This window comes from Panthera tigris, chromosome C1 (assembly GCF_018350195.1).
Source record: "Panthera tigris isolate Pti1 chromosome C1, P.tigris_Pti1_mat1.1, whole genome shotgun sequence".
In the NCBI taxonomy this organism is placed as follows: Eukaryota; Metazoa; Chordata; class Mammalia; order Carnivora; family Felidae; genus Panthera; species Panthera tigris.
The window spans coordinates 53,134,292-53,154,118 of NC_056667.1; the positions used below are offsets into that span (position 1 = coordinate 53,134,292).

Consider the following 19,827-nt stretch of genomic DNA (forward strand, 5'->3'; position numbering starts at 1 on the left):
CCATCTTTGAGTAGAAATAGTTTTATTTCATTATTTCATTTCATTTCATTTTATGGCATTTTTAAGATGGCCCTGACAGCTTCATATTAATATACCATTTTTAAATTCCTATATTTATAATCATTGTAATCTCTTTAAAAGTAAATATTGTAATTATAGAAACATTAAATAAATGTATTCTCATATACCTTCAAAATATTCAAATAAAATAATAGTTTCAGTTGCCATCATTAGTTTTCTATATATCTGTTACATATACGTGTACATAAAGAATATATAGTTTGGGTAACTAGTTTGTAAAATAAATGGTATTATACTGTGAAAAAGAAACTAAACATAATACAAAAGACTCTACAGCATATGTCTCTTACTTCTAGAAAATCGAACAGTTACGATTATTTTGCATTTGTAGGCTATAGCTTTTAAATGACTTAAGGTAAAGGTCAAAAGAGGAAGTAAAAACCTCTCTCCTCAGAGTCCCAAGTCAAGGTGAGCAGACTATCTTGCTTTAAGGCACCTGTTTCAGCCATAAATACCTGGACTGAATTACTTCCTGAGGCTTCATTCCCACAGTGAGAATATGGTAAGAGCAGGCCTCATTGCAAGATGTCAAGGACAGGTCATTCTGACTCAGCTATGTGATTAGGGCCTTGAGTGTGACCAGAAGACAGCAGGCATAAATTCTAAGCCTCTGGGAGGCTCTGTGGAGCCAGGTGGACAGAGGAGCCAGTGGGTGAGCAGATGAACTTGAGCGGACTGCAACAGAAGAAGGCATCACAGGTTGTGCTGTCCCCCCAAACCAGTCACAAGCAGTCAAGTGCAGCCCTGGGGCACAATGGGAGAGTACAGGGCTCCAGGCTAGCTCATAACTGCTTCACTCCTCTGAATCTCAGCTGCCTTAAGTCTCAAATGAAAGTTATACCGAACACCTTTTTATCTCCCTGACATCACAATACTTTGTTTTTGCTGCTCTTAATATTAACTGTTACCTCCATTAAGGTCTAACAGGCTGGAAATGCTTGGTAAAGTGGCTTTTCTCCTGATAAAAGGAACATAAAAAAGAAATGCCAGCCAAAACAATCAAACTTACACAACACAAACCCATACTTAGCATCTTATAATTGGCATTCACGTGTTCAGTAATACTTACTGACCGTCTGCTTGGCAGCAGGGATAGGGCTTGACTGGGACTAATGGATAATCAAGAGAGACTTGGTCCCTAACCTCTATAACTTCTAATATGGCAAGAGCCAAAGAGAGCAGCATGATCGCTCTTCTCCCACAAGACACTGCACTTCACAATGTCCACTGTCCAATGGCTGGACCCTACATAACCCCCACTGCTCTTAAATAATCTCTAAATCTTTCACCCACAAATACATCTTAAACTTCTCAGAACTATTTCAACAAATGGGCATTTAGTTTCTTAAGTTCTACATGTCAATACTTTCTATATCATTTTACCACTCAATCACAAATTCTGCATGAGGTTGTATTTTAAAAATAACACAAAGGGGTGCCTGGGTGGCTCAGTCAGTTAAGCAGCTGACTTCGGCTCAGGTCATGACCGCGTGGTTCTATGAGTTTGAGCCCCACATCGGGCTCTTTGCTGTCAGTGCAGAGCCCGCTTCGGATCCATCTTCCCTCCCTCCCTCCCTCCCTCTCTCTCTCTCCCTTCCCCACTCGTGCTCTCTCTAGTTCAAAAACAAACAGTTGAACGAATGAATAAGTAAATAAATAAAACACAGAAGTGGTGGCCCACTGAGGTCTTGAGCAAGCCATACAAATGCTCTTATTCCTAGTTTTCTCTTATAAAACTGGGGAAGTATCTCTGGGTGACTTCAATTTCTTCCAACTCTTACAATTATTATTATAAGATTTTATGATCACTGTGTACTACAAACCTTTAAACAACACCAACTAGAAAATGTTTATAAACTTAGAACCCAATATGCTGGGTTCATGGCAGACCTGTCTCCCTGATTCCTTAAAACCATTAGAGCTATCACTTCAACCTGAGAAAAGTAAACAAGACTCCAAGCCAAGAAAGAACTCGTTTGACTGCTTTCCTTGCCTTCCAATAATCAAAGCAATATTGTCTAAGTGTCTGGCTCCCAAATACTTTTCAATGCTTCAACTCGGTCTAGCATAAGCAGTATTTTCATCTAATCGGTAACTGCGTGGCAACATCCCTCCTTCTATGTTGCCTGACCCTTATTGCATTGATTTTTTTTTTTTATTGAACTATATCGAACATACAGAAAAGTATAAAAAGCCATCGATTTTTAAAGAGGACTAAATAGGTCTCTTCATAGGGTTCCTAGTATGTGCCAAACACAATGGTGGTGGTTGGGGATACAAAGGTCAGGCACAGATGAGAACAGACAGCTAAGCAGAAGTGTAATAATGTGTATAAATTCCAGAACGTGCCTAGTTCAGGCATGACATGTAAGCCTTTCAAGTGTATCAATGCAGGTAATGTATACTCAAATACATTGGTACCTCTAATTTATAAAAGGTTTTGCCTTTTTGAAAATTTGCTCCCAGTTGGCTGTCTGAAATGTAAAGCACATTTTCCCCCAACATGCACTGCTATAAATGTGGCTAGGTTTCCAAGCCAACACACAAAAGACCAATTTAACACATACAGCAACTGAAACACTATACATCTGCCTTGCAAAAGGAGCAGGAAACATTACTGCAGCCAAAGAACTGTGAGTGATCTTGTCACCTTGAAAGCTGGAGCTTAAGGGAAAGCAGAGAGTAGGTTAATAAGGGTTGCAGACGGAGTGGTGAGGAGGTGGCTGTCGGCTTTAAGGCAACTCACCTCAGGAATTTTGAAACCAAGGGTCAGGGAGGCCTCACTTCAATCAAATCTAGGTTCCTCCACTTAAAAACTGGGTGCCTTTAGGGGCGCCTGGGTGGCTCAGTCGGTTAAGCGTCCGACTTCGGCTCAGGTCATGATCTCGCGGTCTGTGAGTTCGAGCCCCACGTCGGGCTCTGTGCTGACAGCTCAGAGCCTGGAGCCTGTTTCAGATTCTGTGTCTCCCTCTCTCTGCCCCTCCCCCATTCATGCTCTGTCTCTTTCTGTCTCAAAAATAAATAAACGTTAAAAAAAAAAATTAAAAAAAAAAAACTGGGTGCCTTTAGGGGCACCTGGATGACTCAGTCCGCTGAGCGTCCCACTTCAGCTCAGGCCATGACCTCGCACTTTGTGAGTTCCAGCCCCGCGTTGGTCTCTCTGCTGTCAGCATTGCTGTCAGCACAGAGCCCGCTTCAGATCCTGTTCCCCTCTCCTCTCTCTCTGCTCCTCCACCTCTCTCAAATATAAACATTAAAAAAAAAAAAAAAAAAAAAAACCTGGGTGTCTTTAAACATATTTGGTCATTCTTAGCCTCAGTGTACTGAACTTAATGTCTGGCACAGAGTAAGCATTCAATACACAATAAAGTAGTTTATACACTTTTTTTTAAATCTGCTTGAGACTTTATGGCTTTCATCTTCCCTGGCATAAAAGTATCCTTAACACATAGCTGGGTTTATCATTCATTATTAGAAAATGTTCAGTTTCCACATAAAACAAAGCCATTTTTTTTTAAGCGTCTAGACAAGAAATGTACAAGGAAGAGCACCGTGGAGAGCATATGAGAAAATGACAGCCTCAGTTAAAATGAAGTAGCTAAAAAGGGACTGAAGATAGAGGGAAAAGATAGACCTATAATGCACAGAGGATTCCCCTGATAAGAGAAGACATGGCAGGGGATTACAAGGAATTTCCAGTGATTTATGGTCTGTCTACACAATGAGGAAAAGACAGGAGTGATAGTAAATAGTAGTGACAAACCCTTATGGAGTACTGGTACACGTACACACACATGCTCATGCATATGCTCATGTAATCCTTACAACCTAAAAACTAGGTGCTATCATTATCCCCATTTTACACAGGAGGAAACTAAGACACAAAGAGTTTGAGTTACTTGCCCAAGATCAAAAAGCTAGTAAAATAAAGCAGAATTCAAACCCACAGACTCTAGTTCCATATTTGGAAGTCTGAGCCACTATGCAATACTGATGTTTTTGTAGCAGTGGGAACCCAGCCATTTGCATTAGGAGGTTTCCTGCGTCACAAGTTCATAACTTGAGTATGATCTATCGATCAAGTTGCCATTTATAAACATGCAAACATTACAATCATTTACACATTCCCTGGCAATTTTCAGTATCTGGAGTGGGAAACTAACATTTAGTAAATGCTGCTGAATCCCAGGTGCCGTCTGAAGTTATTTCATATGTTCTACCTCATTTAACCTTCACAAAACTACCTTTGTGATAGGCACTAGTAAATCCATTTTACAGCTGAGAAAAACTGAGGGTCAATTATGAACCCAAAGTCACAGACCTAGCTGTGGCAGAGGACAGCCTCAGACCCAGTTCTTGCTGGTTCCAAGTCCAGCCTGCTTTTCACAACACATCTAGATCCAAACCTGTAAACACGGAACATACTATATAATAACCAGGTAATAAAAAATAACAGTAAATCAAGTTTGATTTACACTGTCAAAAAGATTTCACACGAAAGTACTGAAAACTCTGTTTAGGACAGCTAAATGAACCCAGTTGCCTATTTCACCCCCATCCCCTCACGGTAAAATCCTCTCAGATCCTCTTTATTACTTAGCATCTAACAATACCAAACACAATACAGGTGCGGAAAGGCACTTTTTGGAGAGGCAAAAACTGCTTCAGAAGCATTAAGCTATAAAATGGGACAGAAACAAGTTCCATTGGTTTAAATGCCAAAACAGCAAAAACAAAAAAAAAACAAAACATACACACAAAACAAAGAGACAAGTGACCAGACAGTACAAAGGGTTCTTCTAAGAGAAGCGTTTTCCAATTATATCTCAGTAAAGCTGGGGATAGAGTAGAAAGAGTAGAAAGGGTGTTTATCTGTTTTAATGCCAGAGGGCTTCAAATTTGAATTTTGGGTCTGCTATTTATTAGCTTTGTTTGCTCCATCTGGAAAATGCTGCTGTTAAGATCCAACCCTCTATGAAAAGATTAAATAGCAAATACAAAGCACATACAACAGCAGGCATAAAAGTTCACTAATCTTGAGTTTCATCCTCTTGCTCCCTCTCCTTCCTATCGATAAAGATGTGCTACACACCCACAAACCTGGGAGACAATCTGCCCCAGGCACACGTTAATCAAAAGATTACAAGACACTTATAAAGTCGCTTTCTCATTTTCCACCAAACCCACATCATGTTTCCCACGTTGCCCCAGAGCCTTTTAGTCTGTTTCTTCTCAGTTACTTCTACCATCTTGGTGTCACTTCAGGATGGTTACACTAAGGAGCTACTATTTATTATTTATAATCCTATCACCAAAAAAGACGTTGAGGCTACCTACATGAATATAAAAGCCACATACGACAGAACCACTCATTAAAGGAAGGACTTAACATATGTGACAAGTGATCTGATGGGAGACTGAGGCAAGGAGATTATTGTCAGAAAAAACAGATAGCAAGCTAAAACAAGCAAATAACTCGGCCCTGAGCTTTCAGGCAAGGAAACATTATGAATTAAAGAGCATTCTTTTCTTTATGAAAGGAAACAACAATTCCTAAAGAGGAACATCAGTAATTTGCCTGAATGTATTTATCTAAGCTCAATATTCAGGACCAAGAATACAACTAATGTCTTCCAAAACACCTAATCTTTCACAAAACTGTACCTCTTTATATAAGACTCAAGGATTTAATCTGACCAAATTCCCATCAGCAAAACATTCTCATTTACAACATCTACATATTGTATATATCTACATAGGACTTAGCATTTATTCAATAAACACCACGTGCCTACTGTGAAAGGCCATACTACAGTGAGTGAGACTGTTCCTGGCCTCCAAGACCTTGAGACTGTACAGTAGAAGCCAGTCTACAAAAGAACTGAGGCACAAGGCAGAACACGATGCCCTCGAAAAGAGGATTGCACACCACTGAAGTGCTACATGTATACAAACTTCTTGTCTGGGATGAGGGGGAGGGAGTAGGGACATTTGAAGGGGCCGTGAAAGGTATAGAAATTTGGCAGACAGAGACAGCAGAAGGCATAGGCAAAGTACGTTAAAAAAGAAGACTGCAGGGGCACCTGGGTGGCTCAGTCGGTTGATTGTCCCCGACTCTTCATTTCAGCTCAGGTCATGGTCTCATGGGTTTGTGAGATTGAGCCCCGTGTTGGGCTCTGCACTGACAGTGTGGAGCCTGCTTGGGATTGTCTCTCTCTTCTCTCTCTCTCTCTCTCTGCCCCTTCCCCCAATCCACGCATGCACACTATGAATAAGTAAATAAATAAACAAAACAATTTTAAAAAAAGAAGACTGCAGAAAAACAGAAGAAATGTTTAAGGCTGAATGCAATACAGTAAATAATCTATTTTGGCACAGTGCAGAGGAAGAGAAATTGGAGAAGCAGAAAAGTTGAGGTCTTATCATAAGAAGCCTTGAATGCCACAGCAAGGTGGAGTTTAGACTATTTTCTGTACGCAGTAGGGGCCTCCGAAGGCTTGTGGTCAGGGAAATTCTATGACCTGAATCCAGCTGCAAGAAGATTATTCAATATCTGTGTGGAGGACAAACTGGAGGGAAAGGGCTGCAGGCAGGGAGGCTACATTAGAGATTGCTGGTATCACCAGGCAGAAGAAAGTTAGCTCAAGGCAGGGACCACTGAGCAGTGAAAGGTGCAAATACTGGAAGGGAGCACTAAGGGCAGCAAACTTTGGCCCACGCACCAAATCCCGCCTGCCACTTGTTCTGGACAGCTAAGAAGCTGTATGAATTTTACATTTTTAAGTGGTTGGGAAAAAATATTTTGTGACAAGTGAAAATTCAAATTTCAGGGTCCATACATAAACTTTTATTGGAACATAGCCACACTCATTGGTTTATATACTGTCTATATTTGCTTCAGTTCTACAACAGAATTGTGTAGCTGTGACAAAAGCAGCATGGTCCTCAAAGCTAAAACTACTGCCTTTTCCCTCACAGAAAAAGTTTTCTGACCGCTGGTCTAAGGTTTTGAGGGTGGCAGACAGAGATGGTGTTACGAGGAACAGAGAAATCATCCATTGGTAAGGCGGGACCAGAAAGAGAGATACCAAGTTTGAAGCAGTCAAATAAGAGGTATCAGTAAGACATCCAGATAAGAGAGCACAGCATGAAATGGAAAGACCATTCCTAATGGGGCCTAGGCCTCTGCTGTTCCCCCTGCCTGGATCTTCCTCTAGATCCTGGCATGGCTTGGGTCCCACTTATTACTCAGGCCTGAACTCAAATGTCACTTCCCAGGGGGAAGTCCCTCTCCCACCCACTTAAGCATTCTCTACTCATTATCTTATTTTTTTTATTGCACTTATCACCACCTGACATTATCTTGTTTATTTATGGATGCTTTTAACATCTTGGAGTGTGGCTCTTTAAGGAGAGGCCTTTCCTCTTGTTGCCTAGAGCATCCCCAGTGCTTTGAATAGCACTTAGGGGTGCTCAACAACTGGAGCTCAGGTGAAAGCAAGCCATCCACGCAGTTGCAGTAACAAAAGAGACTTGCCATTCACAGAAGTTTGGGGAAAAGTCTTCACTGGGGGAAAGGGAGAGATGAGAAGAGGAGAAGACACCAAAGAGGAGAGAGCAAAGACAAAGAAAGGAAGGAGAGAGGTACTGTGCTTCAGAAGCCAGACAGCAGTGGAGCTGTGGGACAGCTTTCAGGAAGGGGTTAACAGCATCAATGTTTTAGATAACAAGAGGAGAAGAAAGGTGTCAAAATGTGACAGCAAGAAGGTCACCAGTGACCTCAAAGAAGAAGTCTCAAGAGTGTGGAGGTGGCAGTCAGATTGCAAAGAATTAAAGCATGAGTGAGTGAAAGGAAATGAAGGCTTTCAAGGCATTTGGCAGAGAGAGAAGAGAGATGTTCCCAGGGGTGGTAGCAATCGGGGAATCCTTCTTTCTTTTTTTCACACAGGATTCAAGTCCCATCATGTCACTTGATGCCCTGTTTTAAAGCCTTCAATTTCCCCTGCTATGTTACAAGGCCAAGGTAATATGGCCCAGAAGCACCCTGCTTGATCAGGTTCCTGCCAACCTTACCAGTCTGCATCTTTGTCCCCTCTGCTCCAGCTGCAGTGTTGGTTGCACCTCAGGTCCTTTGCACATGCTGTCTCCTTTAGCTGGAAAAACCTCCTCATCCTCTTAGCCTGGCTAACTCTTTCACCCTTCAAATTTCAATATTTAAAAATTTAAAAATATACCATAGAGACCCCCTCTTCTTACTGCCTTCAACCTCTACAGCAAACTAGTACTGGTACTTCGCATAGTTGTAACACAGGCTGTAGAATTGTTGAATTATTGTGTTTTCTGTTAGCAAGGAAGCTTCCTGAGGGCAGACATCAGGCCTATCTTGCTCTCACATAATACACATTTACAGATAATAGTTAAATAAAGGAATAAACATGAAAACCTGAAAGCATTTCTATATCAGCCAGTTTGTACATCTCTAGCAGCCCACTTCCTAAATCCACATCAAGTGGGCTTATAATTTATATTCAGGCTCATCCAGCAGTCTCTAACCAACACGCATGAATGGTCATTCTAAACAGGTATAAAGATGGGATTCTTTGGAGATGCCACAATACATGAAATGATTTTTCCAATTAGAAAACTCATATACGGTGATTAGCAGACTTATCTAGTTTTACACAATGGCTTTAACGGGGGGGGGGGGGGGGGGGGGGGCCGGCGGGTAGTGTCTGCCTCCCTGTGTACAATCTTGTTCAATAACAAAATTTTTTACTGGGAAAATATACATTTGGCAGATTGTTTTCTCCTTAATTTTTTTTGTCTTTTCTCTTATGATAAAGATTTTAAATTCTACTTATTGAAAAAAACTGCTAAAATTACAGCCTTGCTACAGCTTGAGCAAATTAACTGCAAATAAGTCTGCAGATATAATTGTGCTTAATTGAATGAACTGTTGTCAATTCTAATAGCCGTAAGCCCTTTAAATCACCATTAAAAACAAGAGCTGTGTTAATTACAAAATGTTCTTACCTATTTCTACTTTAAATATACAAACTTGCCTGAGTTACCCAATGCACCTGAAAATAATCAACCTAAATTTATTTTTTAAATACCTACAGGCCAACCTGTTCACCATTTGAGCTGCCCCTCCACAAAGTTAAATCAGAGAATTTTACCAGAAGACAAGGAAAAGATACAACTAACACCTTTGTTATCAAAGAACATGGGATGAAAATGTCAAGAGCTCTTCTCCAACCACGTGGCAACTGTTATTCTTGAGAATATAAATGCAATATAAACAGTACTGAGAAGGAACTAAAGGTATATTTAAAATAAGTAGGAGGAAGGGCTAACTTTCTTGTGCAATTTGTATTTTGGGTAAACCTTGCTTCTGGAAAGCACATATCTGAAATAGAAACTGGTAAGACAAAATTCAGGAGAAACTGAATATATACTTCAGAGTTCCTTTAAACTCTTACAATTGCTTAAAGAGCAAAATTCCCTAACACATCATCTGACTTGTAAGATTTTTAACTTGCACACAACTCTGAAAACACCATTTTACAAAAGGGTATGCCTATGTTTCTGCCACTTCCTAAGTAAACTGAATCAGTGAGAGCAACACCGTACCTTTATATTGACTTGCCCAGAAAGTCTAATACATTCCTACCAAATTATATACTTTGCATGACCTTTAAAGTTAAATTAAAGGCACCTTTGTTTCTCATTTTTCCTTAAAAATACAACACCTAATGTGTTATCATCTTTGGTGCTGTCTACATAACAAATTCCTCTAGATTTCAGAAACTGCATACTTTAAGTGCCTAAACTTCTTTGGTTTATCCGTTTCTAATCGAAGCCTTTCTAATATAGAATGTATTAGCCACTCTGTTTTGTATTTAATGGGTCATACTTCCCTGCCATCTTTTTTTTTTTTAAGTTTATTTATTTTGAGAGAAAGTAGAGAGGGGCAGAGAGAATGGGGGCGGGGAGGGAGGGAGCGAGAGCGAGAATCCCAAGCAGGCTCTGTAATGTCAGCACCAAGCCCAATACAGGGCTTGCACCCATGAACCATGAGATCACGACCTGAGCTGAAACCAAGAGTCGGAAGCTTAAATGACTGAGCTACCCCAGCGCCCCTCCCTACCATTTTAAAGCATTCTGGACACGATTTAAGCTCTTCATTTTGTTTTTAACCCAAAGCACTCACCAATAAAAAAATAAAAACACAAATGTTTGGCTTATACCTTGTGCCTGGCACCATTCCAAACTCTTCAGGCACAGTCATTCAATTCTCGAAACAAGCTTAGAGGTAGGTACCATCTTTATTTCTTTTTACTGATGAGACAAGCTTAAGTTGCCCACATTGTCGCAGCTCGGATCAAAACAAGCAGCCTGGCTACATTTAAAAAAGGATTTACTTTTTTGCATGTGTAAAATCTACAACCGAGAAACCCTGAATGAACAACTCCCAAGTTTCTTCCACTAGACTGTAAAGTCTGTAAGGACAAGGATTTTTGCATGCTTTTTTCTGTTTATTCACTCCCTGAGATTCATAGCACAGGCTCAACAAGTATTTACTGAATGAATAAAGGAGTGAACAAAGTGTTGTGTGAATATTACTGTTAAATAAATTCAGTTACCACAGATTAAAAATATCCCAACAAAGACCAGCTCTGTCTTCTGGCTAGAGCAGACTTAAAGAAATTTTCGTTTTTCTTCTAATGCAAGTCTCGCCTCCAGACTGGGCAATTTATTCACAGAGCACCAAGGAAAAATGTGTACCTGCTGCCAGCTGCTAAGAATCACAGATCATAAAATCTTAGAAGTAAATATATCATGGAAATGAACTTCATGTTTTATGCTTGCTTGTTGCCCCCAAATACCAAAAAACCTGGTGCACTTCAGAGGGAAGAATACTCATAGGAAGCAGTTTCCTGCCCCTGAAACCCAGTCATTTCAACATGGCAGCTGCTTAAAACCCCACGTTACCGCTGGGTTTTCGAGACAGGAAGCAATAGTGGCACACCTAGCTGAGTACAGGGGAGAGCAAGAAGCAGAGAGGAAACAACATGCCGAGTGAGAACATGGCTTGGAGGTTAGCCCACAAAGTATGAAAACAATGAACCAATTTTTCTAATGTCTCCTATAATGCATTTTACCTGTACGTGGTAATTACCAAAAAAGAGAAAATGAAGGGCTTAGAAACAAATAGTACCTTCTCTGGTCAACAGCACCTTCACTGCTCCCCCTTTTCTCATCGTTAGCTCTTCTTCCAATTTTAAGGACTCTTCCAGAAATTGATAAGAACTCAATGGTCTTTAAACGGGAAAGGGAGTAGACCATGGATGACTATTCTCCTCCACTTTCCTCAATTTTCTAATTATTCTACAGTGAGTGTTCCCTCTTGCTATGATGAAAAAATAATCCTTAGGTTTAAAGAAATTATAGAGCTTTGAAGTTTATAAGAAAACTACATTAAATAAATCCTTTCCCCCCAAAATTAGTAACAATTCAATAATACCAAACCATCCAATCTTTTCACTCCATAACCTTAACCTCTTTGCTCGTCAACTACTAATATATCTAACAATTTAAAAAATCATGTCTTGGGGCTCCTGGGTGGCTCAGTCGGTTAAGCGTCCGACTTCAGCTCAGGTCATGATCTCACGGTCCGTGGGTTCGGGCCCCACGTCGGGCTCTGTGCTGACAGCTCAGCTCCTGGAGCCTGTTTCAGATTCTGTGTCTCCCTCTTTCTCTGACCCTCCCCTGTTCACGCTCTCTCTGTCTCAAAAATAAATAAATGTTAAAAAAAATTTTTTTTAAAAATCATGTCTTCCCAACAATTATATTTGTGTGGCACTTCATAGTTTCCATGCATTATTTAACTGATTTTCCCCCAACAACTTTTTGAAATGGTGAACACTTTTACTTCCATTCTACAGATGAGGAAAATTGGGAACTGAAGGGAAGCTATTTGCCAAGACAGAAGCCCACATCTTCTTGTTTCCTACCTGGCATTTTGAAAGAGAATTTCTCAACCCCAGCGCTACTGACATTTTGAGCCAGATAATTCTTTGTTCTATGGGGCTGCCTCATGCATTATAGGATGTTTAGGAACATCCTTGACCTCTTGCCATTAGATGCCAACAACACTGCCCCCTCCCATACCACCCCCGAAGTTGTAATAACCAAAAATGTCTCTGGAAAATGCAAACATCCCTTCGGGCACAAAATCATACCCAGCTGAGAAATACTGGTCTAAAAGTATCTGGGAGGTTCTTTTTGGCATCTCTACTTTATGACAAAGCTCCATATACCACTAAGCCACAAGAAATCACAAAGCATCAGATGCTGCTTGTTCGGGGACATGGAGTTAATTAACCAATTCCCCATTCACTTAAAAAAAACTTTAAATGTGGAAATGAACAAGAAAAATATCCTTGTACGAATAGTTACATCTCAGATGATAAATTTTCTGAAAAGCATAAATTACCTCATAGAACACAACAAGGACACACGTAATAAAAAATATAAAATGATACACATGGGTTTAGGGGGAAAAACACTTATCAGAGGAGTTAGAAAACACAGATCTTGGTCTTTGCTAATGAACCTTATTAACGCAGTTATACACGAGTGTTCCCTCTAGAAAAGTGAATATAAACCTACACACGCTCTCAATACTTGCTTCAGTTGGGTTTCTGTCCAAATATATGTATGACCTAAAGCTTTTCAGAAGAAATTGAGTGATAACCTTAAAACATTACTAGAATTTGTGGTCTGCAGTTGAAACCACTAGTGTTTGTGAACCCAGAATGTAAACTGGTAGACCTAACAATCTGATTTAAAAGCACTCAATTTAAGTTCCTTCATGCCATTTCATCCAAATCCCTATTCCTGCAAAAGCAACTCCACCCTCAAAATTCCTTATTTTTAGCAGCTTCTTAGCAAATTCCTGAATTGAAAAAATCTTGCAACATAATTCATCTTAATCTGTACTAAGGGTGGATACCAAATGACCAGAAAGATAGTCACAAGTACAGTATTAAACGGACACTAAGACTGCTTAAATTATAGCAATTTGCAAGTAGTTATATATTTTGGAAAGTGAATTATTTTATCTATATATGTACAATTTATTTACCCTCCATCATCATTTCCTAATAACTGCAATTAGTATATCATGGAATGGGGAAACTAAACTGGCTTTTATTCAATGCAGAATATCACACTGCAATCTCTGGATTTAAAAATGCATTTTTGTAGCTATTTAGAGAAATCAAGATACAGTGAAAGTGCTCAGTTAATATGATAAGTAGAATTATTAAGATGGTGATTATTCCTATTCATAATGTCCACAATCACTCAGGTATGATGTACTTTAAACGTGATCTGGATCTATATATATTGGAGACATTTTCTCCATAATACACAGCATATTGTACCCCAAGTGTCTGGTACCCTTATGGTCTCCATTAACCTTCACCACAAAGTACAAAAAAGAACACATTGATCCTTCAGTGAGAACGACTCCCTGGTCTTAGAAAACAGAGCCACCAAAAGCAAAAGCGAGAAACAGCACAAAATGGGGTTTTGGAAAAGGAAGAACAAGGATTTAATCAATATAAAATGCTCATGTGAAAAATTTTTTTTTGCACCGTGTATATGCCCATGATCCTTTCCTTTAAAAATTGCCAACAAAGACTCCACAGTCAAATCTAATTGTTTCTGCATTCTACTCCTCACTTAACTGTCCAAGGTTTTTAATGCATTCCTCCCTGAAAGAAGCAATGACAATTTTATACCGCTGTGAACTCCTGCCACTGAAAGAAAAACTCTGACTCTGAAAGAAAGAAAAGGAAGAAAGAAAAGAAAGGTTAATAGCATGTATTTACCCTGGGCTTAAAGACCGACGGCTCACAGCCACTTATCAGAGAAGTGGCTCGCTCCTTTCCCCAACGGACACACAGGAATTCAGAGAATACACAATGTTTTAAAAATGTGAACACCTGCCAATAATCACACCTTTTATCTATTCTCCCTAAAGAAGTTCCGTGATGAACACACATCCAAGGAGCCCACATCCCTAGAACCTTGGGATGTGACTTGAGAGGGGTGTTTACCAGTCCTGCTAAAGCGACATCTCCCTTTGATGCTTGGCGACCACGCGCGGATGGGGTCTGAGGAGTAAGACAGGAGGCCAGAGACCAGCCCTAGTTTCAGTTATTCAGTCCCATTACAGAAGGATTCGCACTTCCCCCAGTCGCTCTCTCTCACTGTTCCTCTTCCCAGGCCCTCTCGCCCAAGATGTGTCTTTCCCCCTCCTCGCTGGCTGCTAGGCCACGGTCCCAAAAGACCCTAAAGGGGGAGGGGGCGTTTCCTGAGTCCACAGATGCCCCCTCCTTGCCCCAGACATGCCCCCAAATCTCACGAACTTTCCCTCGCTGAGATGGCAAAGGAGGACAACGGCGAAGACCCTCGGCCTCCGTCCTGAGGCCAGAGAAAACCTCCTCCCGCCCCTACCCCAACAGCAATTATGCCAGAGTGCTGGCGGTCAAGTTCTCGGTGCAAGAGCGAAGAACGTCAGACCTCAAGCCCGCGCCTGTATCTCAGGGTGGTATAAACAGGATGTCAGCGCGTTCCAGACTTGTTTATGAAAATTTGGTGTGTGCTCTGGGGGAGGGGGCGGCGAGCCTTAACCATCCCCCCCATCCTGGCGTGGGGCTCCCGCCCCCCAACCTCCCCGCCGCCAGCAGACTCCGCTTGGCTGGAAATCCCCCGCTTCCTCGCCCGCACCCACACGCCCCCAGCCCGCCCGGGCCCCCCGGTCCACCGCCCCGCTTGCTGAGCGGCCGGGGGTGCGCGACTCCCAAGAACAGAGAGCAGCGGCCGCGTCGGCCGCCGGCGCCCGGCTCCGCGCCCCTCGCCCGGCCGTCGGCGGCCGCCACAGGCTTCTCCACCTCCCCTCCGTGACACTCACTCACCACTTCCGTGTGCGCCTGGGCCGGAGGGTGCTCCGGGTCGCTGCGCAGGTCCGGCGGCCTGCTAGCTCAGCGGCCAGCCCCGCAGGGCCCCGGCGAGCGCACGCCCGGGGCTGAGGAGGGGGCGCGGGATGGGAAATCAGGGCTGGGGCGCAGGCCAGCGCTGGAAGCGGCTGCTAGCTACTCCGCGGCCGCCGCGGCCTGCCCTCGCGACGCTCCCGCCCCGCCCCGCCGCTGGCTCCGCCTCCCAGGCCGAAGTCGGTCCCGCCTCCTCGTGACGTCACGAGCTACAGCCTAAGAAACAGGGGGCGGAGGCTGCAGACCAGTGGTGGGCTCAGCTACCGCGCAAGAACCAGCGCCACTAGTGTTCCCGTCCGGTTCCCACTCGGCGTCGTTCATGCTTCCCCCGCCTCACTCGCTTCTTTACACCGCGTCTTCTAGAAACACCAGTCTATGGAGGAGAGGTCTGAAAGGGCAAAAAGTAAAATTGTTGTGAGGTTTTGGCCATAGGGTGACACCTCCCAAGTTTGATGTGCTCCTGCACCGCGATGCTTTGATCACAGTCCTCTGCCCCTCGTCGCGACAGAATAAGAGATGAGCTGTAGAGCACCTGACTAGCAGGAACTTAAGAACAAATTTTATTTGACATAGACAAGGTACTTCAGATCCAACCCATGCCCTATTTAAAGAGCTCTTTTAAATTAAAAAAAAAAAAACAAAAACAAAAAAAAACATTTGTTGATACCTAATGTATTCATGTATTCAGCACTTTTCATTTTTTACTAATAATCTCTCAAAGTAGGTATTATCCTCGTTTTAGCTATGAGAAAACAAATTGAGGTTTATGTATCTTAAAGTCACACTACAGCCAGGATTCATATCCCGTAGACAGTCTACAGTCAGATCCTGACAATTTTACTTCCAAGGAATCTCTAGTCCTTTCACTTCTCTAACTGTTCCAACAGTTAGAGAATAGAAGAGACTACAGTCTCTATTTAATTTTCTACAGTGAGCTTTTAAAATTTCAAATCTGTTCCACTCCCAAGCTTGAAACAATCCAGTGCCTTCCCCGGGAAAATCCTCCTAGGCATGAGGTCAGGCTTCTGCAGCTCAGTCACTGTGGACTAAGACTGCCCCACCTGCCCAGCTAATCCTGCTGGAGGGTTCCTGATAACTTGGGGGACTACTAAGACTTACCTCATACTGAGCAAGAAGTGCCAGTGTGGTTCCTGGTGAGTGAAAAGAGCACTTGATTCTAGAGTTCTAGATTTTAGGTCTGGCTCCCACCATTAGCCACCTGTGATACCCTAAACAAGTTACAGGTTACTCATAAAAGTTGAGGGGCAGACTAAAAGATCTCCAAACTGCCTTCTGGAAGGAGATAGAAGAGTTAACAGAGAGGTCAGGAGAAGCAAGCAGGGAGGGTTGTGGCCCCAGCTGTCTCCATTTGTGGGTGTTTGTGTGCATGTATTGCCTCACCTGCAACTCAGGGCTGTTCACATCACATTCCTCACCTGTTAAATTGGGATATACCTTCCTTACAGGGATTATGCTGAAAGTGAACTAAGATAATGCAGCCCCAGGGTGCCTGGGTTCCTCAGTAGGTTAAGCATCTGACTTCGGTTCAGGTTATGATCTCACAGTTTGCAGGTTCAAGCCCCAGGTCGGGCTCTGTGCTGACAACTCAGATCTTGGAGCCTGCTTTGGATTCTGTGTCTCCCTCTCTCACTGAGCCCTCCCCCCTCAAAAATATATAAACATTTTATAAAGAAGATAATGCAGGTCTGGCACAGTGGTGGGCTCGGTAAGTCATTTTTATTGAGCTGGGCCTTAAAGAACAGGTGGGAGTGAATGAATGGAGACAGAAACATGAAAGAGCCACATTTCAGGGAAGGCGAAAAGTAAAGATAAAGGCCAGTCAGGACAGCAGCAATGACCCCATTGTACTCAAGAATGAATCTGACTGCTATGAAAGACTCACGACATGGAATAAGGAGAGAGGGCCTTGGCTGAGTGTATTTCCCCATACTGGGCATTGCACTAAGTGCTGAGGATTCTGGGGGGAAACACCCAGCTCCTGACCTCTGGTTCTCACACTGGAGTGACATAACTGACGGGTGACCGTTCAGTGTGATTCATGCTCTTCCAAAACTGGTCATAGAGGAGAATTACCAAACCTAGCCTGAAGAAGTCAGGAAGAAGATGCTATAAGCAGCAGATAAATCACAGGAGCCCCAGAGGGATCGTGGCATATTCAGACAGTAATACATATATGCTTGTGTGGCTGGGGAATAAGAGTCATGCAAAAATCTTGCCTGAAAAATATAGTGTGTTCTTTAGGTATTTAAGCAGGTTTACATTTTACAAGAATCACCCTAGGGCAGGGTTTCTCAGCCTCAGCACTATTGACATTTGGGGCTAGAATATTCTTTGTTATGTGGTGCTGTCCTGTGTATTGCAGGATGTTCAGCAGCATCTCTGTCCTCTAACCACTAGATGCCAGTAGCAATCCCCCTCGCTTCTCCTCCATGCCCTCCACCCCCCACCCACCCATCTCCTCGTCCAGTTATGACAACCAAAAATGTCTTCAGACATTTCTAAATGTTCCCTGGGGGACAAAAACCACCCCTATTGAGAACCACTAATGTGAAGATAAGGTAGATGATGGATTGGAGGACAAGATTAATCTCCACAGCATTGTAGAGCCGCAAACTACCAGTGATAAGAACAACATTAAAGCAGTAGACTAAGGAGGGATAAGCATGAAAGTGTCAAAAGCCTGAGGGGATATAATAGACTGTGCGGTGACTGATTAGATGTGGGTGCTGAGGCAAAAGGCAGAACGGCACGTGACTCCCAAATTTTCCAAATTAGTTGACAGGTTGACCAAGAACACCAACTAAATTGGATGAGGAATTCAATCTTATGTTTCAAAATAGAAAAAAAAAAATTGTACAGTTACCCTATAAGGAACATATGAAGCAGAGAACAGTATAGAAGGAGGACTACACACATCCCCTTCTAATAGGTAACATGTGGCATGAAATCTGCAAGCCCGCTACAAACATTCATCTAAATTGAACTAACCCTCTTATTGGGAAATTCTCAAAAAAACCCACTCCATCCAACCAGCAATCATACACATGGGTTTCACCCGTAAATCTTCATTAAGAGTGTTTGCTCACCAGTCTATGTCTCTGGAAAAGATTAGATTACAATGGGAAAATAGATTCAAACAATAAGGTTTGCCTTTAAAAGGTTGTACGAAACAAAACTAAAATGCCATTGTACAGATGATGAAATTCAATTACAAAAACTTGGAAATTAGAGAAGACAGATAAAATCTCTGTAATTTTGCAGCCCTAATATAAATATGCTTACCATATTATATATTTTCTTCCAGTTATTTTTTTCACTAGCCATATTTTTAATGTAAGTATGATCACGGTGTGCATGTAATTTTATAAATTGTTCCTTAAATTTATTTCAATATATGAGCATTTTTCTGTTACTACTGAAGTCTTCATAACTAATAGATTTCCTCATGCAAATAACTTAAATAATAATTAAATATATACTATTTAGGCCATTAGGAGAGATTCGCAGAAATGGAATTATTGAGTTAAATGGACTGCATATTTTTAGATTCCTGATCATAGATTCATATTGGCAAGTCACTTTCCAGGAAGTTTCCAAAAATTTACACTGTCCTAAAAAACATACACAATGTCAAGTTCTGCAAGAATGAACATTATCATTTTAAAATGATTTATATCTTTGGGGTGCCTGGCTGGCTCAGTCAGTAAAGCATACAACTCTTAATCTCAGGGTTCTGAATTTGAGCCCCATATTGCGTGCAGAGCTTACTTTAAAATAAAATAAAATAAAATAAGTAAATAAATATTTACATCTTTAATGTTTAATTTTTTTTACTTTTAATTGTGAATTTCCACGATTTTTTTTTTGTTTTTTTTTTTCTTAATGTTCATTCATTTTTTGAAAGAGAAGGAAACAGAGCATGAGCGGGTGAGGGGCAGAGAGAGAGAGAGACACAGAATCCAAAGCAGGCTCCAGGCTGAGCTTTCAGCACAGAGCCCCACGTGGGGCTCAAACTCAGAGACCACGAGATCATGACCTGAGCCAAAGTCCAACACTTAACTGACTGAGCCACCCAGGTACCCATGAATCTCCATGATTATTAAAGAGATTAATAATTTTCCATGTGCTTTCTCACTAGTTTCTATTTTTCATTTTTCTTTTAGTTTATCAATGTGTGTCTATGGAGTAGGCAGGAGAAATTCTGTTTTCATTCTTTACCTGATATCTACAGGGATCATAGTATCTTCTAGCAATTTGTAATAATGATATCTCTAATAAAGATAGTAATATGTTTCTGTCCTACTTTTGATATATATTTTTCCAGCATACTATTTACTCTAAAAAAAATGCTTGTAAAAATTTTCCATTTTCTTATAGTGAAGTATATTGATTACTGTGGGTTATTTGTTTGCATTATGCTGTTATCCGTGATTCTCTAGGAAACCATCCTCTTTCCCTAGGTTAGACAAACGAATACAACAAATATTTCTTGAATACCAAATTATGTGCCTGTCTCTATTCTGCACTGTGAATACAGCAGTGAAACAAGACAGAGAAGGTTCCTAGTTGGTGAGGATAGTTGAAAACAAGTAAATGAGTAAGTAATTAGAATAATGTCAGATAGTGATATATGCTAAGGAGGAAAAAATATTTAAGAAAC

General features: G+C 41.5%; 1 protein-coding gene and 1 pseudogene across 1 annotated transcript in view; one reads left to right on the forward strand and one right to left on the reverse strand.

The window, feature by feature from the left end:
* Positions 1 to 15,294, reverse strand: part of JAK1 (Janus kinase 1) — a 128,218-nt gene extending 112,924 nt beyond the window's left edge. The window contains exon 1 of the mRNA XM_042997473.1: positions 15,072 to 15,294. The gene's annotated coding sequence lies outside the window, so the exon portion shown is untranslated. The remainder of the gene's footprint in view (positions 1 to 15,071) is intronic.
* LOC102954104 overlaps positions 15,200 to 19,827 on the forward strand; it is a 30,169-nt pseudogene continuing 25,541 nt past the window's right edge.